General features: G+C 39.5%; 1 pseudogene; it reads right to left on the minus strand.

Annotated features, from left to right (window-relative positions):
- Nucleotides 1–2,833: 2,833 nt before the first annotated feature.
- Nucleotides 2,834–3,718, minus strand: LOC132027494 (thioredoxin-like protein 1; annotated as a pseudogene).
- Between the last annotated feature and the right edge of the window lie 1,512 nt (nucleotides 3,719–5,230).

Raw genomic sequence — 5,230 nt, forward strand, 5'->3', positions numbered from 1 at the left:
CATACATCAGGCATGTCAAGAACATTTGATTCAAGTGCTAGGAGGCAACTGAGTTACTCGATCACTTAAGCGTGGGACTCTTGATTTTCACTCAGGTCGTGATCTCAGGATCTCAGATCAAGTCTAGCACTGAGATCTCTGCTAAGCATGGAGCCCGCTTAAGATTCTCTCCTTTTCCCCCTGCCCTTCCCCTACTTGTACCCCCCTCCACAAGAAAATAAATAATAAAGAATTCAAGTGCTGATTCTTTCTATTACTAGTTATACATGATACCACTAGGTTAAGAGTAATGAGAACACTATGATAAATTTATTGAATTCTGTCAAGCATCTGCAAGTTGAAGTTGTTACATCTGTGCACACCCTTATATATTTGTGATCCCAGCATAGTCACTTGTATATACTATATTAAAAAATTCCCATGAATAGAAAAGTGTGGTGACAATAGTATTGCAAAATTATAATTGAATATTTTTCTATTCTGTTCTACTGGCAAAAGTAGAGCTATGAAAACTCATGACTTCTGATGATTAAGTTCAAACTATCCTCATTTTTCCTAGAAGGAGAAAATAGTTCTGCTTAAATAAATCTGATTAGGGGCACCTAGGTTGCTCAGTCTAAGCGTTTGCCATCCATCGGTTCAGGTCATGATCCTGGGGTCCTGGGATGGAGCCCCTCAGGCAGACTCCCTGCTCAGCAGGGAGTCTGCTCCTCCCTCTCCATCTGCCTCTTTCTTGCTCTCTCTGTTAAATAAATAAATAAATAAATAAATATCTATTAAAAAAAGAAATCTGATTAAATGGTAAGAAAAAAGTCCAATTTTAGAGACCAAAGGGATGCAGCTAGAAGAAGAAGAAAAGTGGGCTCTAGAGCTTCAACTGTGTAACTCAATCCCAGTTCCTGGAAAAGTCACTAATGACTGCACTTAGTGCAGGGAGAATATTTTCAGTGATATCTCTTGAAAGAGACAACAAATCATTATAGAAAGATGACAAACTTTGGATTAAATTCTCTGGGTTAAATTCCAACTCTATTATTTACTATAAATGTATTCATTCTCAATTTCTGCATAATAAAATGACGAGTTGTGTTATTGAGAATATCAAAAACATTACAAGAAAAATGGCTGCCACATGGTAGATAAATGTTAGCTAAAACCACTGGTCTACTTAACATGGTCCTGGAAAATGTTGAACAGAAGTCTACTTCAATTGAGTCATGGTAAATTTGAAAATGAGAATGAAAGGATGTAAACATATCCTACGTAATAATCATTGCCTATTTAGCATTGACTCCTGATTCTCCCCTCTGATACCTGCCACTCATCTAAACCTCCACACTCCCAGACAAGAAGGATTTTGGAAAAAAGAGGGCTTAGCAAACAAAAGAAAACAGGTGTGTGGTTTTTTTTTTTTTTTCTTTTTCAAACAGATCAGGCCCTCTGAATTAAACTACTGAGAAATAACGACCTTATGTTCTTATTTTTTACACCATGCTTTAAAAAGTAATAAATGGTTTATTGTGAAATTTGTTTCCTGGCTGAAAGAGAAGGATCTCTGCTCTCAACATGCATAAATTTAAGATTGGGAACTAGATGTGAAATCTTTAATATTCTTGTGAAATAGTTCATCATGATTTTTTGACAATTAAAAGGTTACTCCAGGCCAGAGGGAGGGCAAGGAGACAATACAATACTTCTCATCAGTTATCAGTACTACTCAAATAGTTTTTTTTTAAATCAATCCCACATTTAGATAATTGATTTGAGTCAACTTTCTCAGATGTACAATTTAGAGTTATTCCTGAAATCTCGTATTGTTGATATGATAGATATTTATGAAATAAATAAAACTGAAACTGAGCTGTAACTCATTTTCCTGAACAGAGCTGAGAAATGCAGGGTACCCTCAAGTTTGTAGAAGACTGTCCTTCCCCAAAGAAGTGCTTCTGCTCTCCCAGGATGTGTCCCCATAGAAATCCTAGGGCTCTCCATACATCCTAGGCCCCAAATGGAAGGAGATCCCAGTGCAGGCATCCTCTCCCCCGTTACTAGGGAGGAACATCTTTCTGATTCCATAACTCTTTTGATTACATGTTTTTTCTACAAGTTTCACCTTTCTGCTCAAAATATTCTGCAAAAAAATTGGGAAGAGTCCCTTTAGAATATATGAATCCAATCTAGAAATATCCTTTCATAGGGGATTTTCATGCATTTGGTATTGTCTTTTGAGTGTATGAAGGGGCACTACTTATGGCTATCAGTGTGGATGGGATGCCCCAGAATGTGTGGGTCCAGCCACTGCTGGAAGATCACATAACTATGTACTATTGTGCTCTCATTTCACAAAAAGCATATACCTATTTCCAGTTGCTTAGGGGAAAAAAAAAAATCGTTACCGCCACTGCCATTGCCTACTTGTTTGCTGTCGCCTAAACTGGAATTTCAGAGAAATTTTCCAAAAAAAAGAAAAAAAAAAAAAAACCCTGCAGAATTATCCTCCAAAAAAAGTTTTCCATTGGCTACCCAGGAACTGGGTGGTTTTATCAGTGCTGCTAAGTGTCTCACCACCTCTCTGATTTTGAAAGCTCTTTCCTAAAGAGGGGTGTTGGGAAAAAAATGCAAATTTGCCAGTTTATCTTAAAATTGGGGGGTTAGCTATTGCTTTTTTTTTTTAAGCTTGGCAAAATGAGTGACTTTTTATTTACCATTGCATGTACCAAGATTACAATAAAAACACTAGTGATACCATATGAACAAAAGCAATGATTTATTGGCAACAGCAATGAACAGACTATTGACAGTCTGTGGGGAGAATCAAGCAATTATCCAGGAGCTATAAATCTGATGGCAAAATGGTCTCCTGGGGTCTTTTGTGGCTTTCTCCTTTTTTGCCAGCTACTGGTTTAAAGTCATTCATAGTCATTGTTTGGAATGCAGTACCAATAAGGGTTAAGGTATGAAATTACTGTTCCTTCACCTTGATTGGACCAAACAACTATAGTTACACTGTTAAGATTAATAATAATGAAGTGGGACAATGCCTTCTTCTTTAATATTATGCTCCATTATTTCCAGAGCTTCAATCGATCACTTCTTCAAAATGCATAGGTTGGGGTAGATTGATAAGATTTTTTGCATATTTGGACCCTTGACCATTAGTTGGCCCTTGCAAGCAATCTCCTTGAATAGAGTTTAATAGCTGATTAAATGCTACAGTAATAAGTAGCTGTTCATCCCAATAGATTCCAAGGCTATGCCTTTTTGGAAACAGATATCAAACCCATGTTCTTTGCTTTCACTAAGATGTTAATAGGAGAATCCATATAGTCCTTTGGAATGTCTGTGTCTCTACAGCTTCCGGGGTCATTTTCTAAGTACAGCTTGATTTTTTTTTTTCTTTTAATTCTAATCCCATAGCATCGCTCCTTGATATTGGTCAATTCTCGCTTTGTTTTGGGGAAAAATAAAACACAGAAATATTGGTGTTGCTGGTAGATTATTGGTGGCAGCTATTCCTTGACAATGGTGCACATCTACTTGCAAGAAAACTGCCTGAGGAACTTGTTAACCTGTAGAACTGAGTGCTGCCCCCTCACATGGTGAACAGAACCAGGGTGAGCCTGGGGCCGGTGTTGCACAGCTCAGGCTGAAAATCCAGGTACCTGCTGACCGGCTTCTCTGTCCTGTTTTTCAGAGAGCCTGCCAGGACAGCTAACATGCCACCAGCTTCAAAACTGAAGAAGATGACCAGGGGAGGGAGAGAGCAGGCTCCTGAAGGCCAAGGACTGAACAGAGGAGGTGACAACCAGCCTCTGGCTCTGTGCAGAGTTCACTAGGAAGCAGAACTGCAGAAAGGGTGTGGGCAGGAGAGGGGAGGGGAACAGGGAGGGAAGGAAAGGCATGTGGCCTCCAACTGAGTTTACTATTGCTCTTAGCATCTCCTTTGCAAAACCTGATTGTGACCATCCCAAAATTTCAGGGGCTATGGCAAGGGTGCGGTAGGCAGAATAATGTCCCCCAAAGAAGGCCATATCCTGAAACCTCTGCATATGTCATAGCAAGACACTTTGCAGATGTGATTAAATTAAGGATTTTTAGATGGAGAAATTATTCTGGATTATTCAGGTGGGCCCTCTCTAATCATAAGGGTCATTATGAATAAAAGAGGTAAGAGGGGAAAGTCAGAGAGAAGCAGAGGCCTTGGAGTGATGCACTTGCTGGAGTTGAAGATGGAAGGGAGTTATGAGCCAAGAATGCAGGCAGCTTCTAGAAGCTGAAAAAGGCAAAGAAGGGACTCTCTCCTAGAGTATCTGGAAGGAATGCAATGCCCCCTGCATCTCGCGTGTTCCAAGTCTGGTCTAGTACCTCATCCTAGTGCCTAGCAAAGACCCTGCCATTTGATTAGAGCCCATAATTATCTGTGAATGAATAAAGAAATTCTATCCCCAAGTTTTGTCAAATCAAAGGCTCCAATACTCTTCACTAGTATCTTCATTCAATAAGGTTCATATTTTGAGCCTTCTATGAACTCATAACTCCAGTATGTATGTCAACATTTCTGCTTCCATCTTATCATTTCCACTACTTGGGCCTAGCCTTATCCCTCATTCCATCTACAACACTGACCACCGTGCCTTGCAGATAGCAATATGCATATTTCATTATCAATGATGATGACAATAATAACAGAGATTGTGTAAGTAAGTGTGATTTTACCAATCATCAGACAAAGAAAGGAGAATGAATGAATGAATCAGTCAAGATCTACCCAGAAAAAGGATAGTCATTCCAGGCTTTAAAATAGGAGTGACATTGGTTTAATAGACAGACCTGGGACTCCACGCAAGAGGAAAATGTGGTAACCCTGAGATTAGAAATAGCCAAAGCTACCACTACACATAGGCTGAGACAAAGGGAACTGATGGGGTTATTGGGACCCAAAAGAGCTTGTTTCACTGGGAGGAAGCTAGGACGACTTGTTAGGGGGGAGCTGGAGGCAGGAAGAGCACAGGTGCAGATGGATATGTTCTTTGATGCAAAGAGAGACATGAAGAAACGTCCTGGATGATAACACTGCATGTCAACTATACTTCAATAACAAAAATTAACAATATATACATACACACATAAAAATAATAATGAAAAAAGACAGGAAGGAAGGAAGGGAAGAAAAGAGAAGGACAAGTCTTGGGCTCTTCCTTCTCTCACCTTCCATCTCCCGGTAGGGTGC

Source organism: Mustela nigripes, chromosome 12 (genome assembly GCF_022355385.1).
Source record: "Mustela nigripes isolate SB6536 chromosome 12, MUSNIG.SB6536, whole genome shotgun sequence".
Taxonomy (NCBI): domain Eukaryota; kingdom Metazoa; phylum Chordata; class Mammalia; order Carnivora; family Mustelidae; genus Mustela; species Mustela nigripes.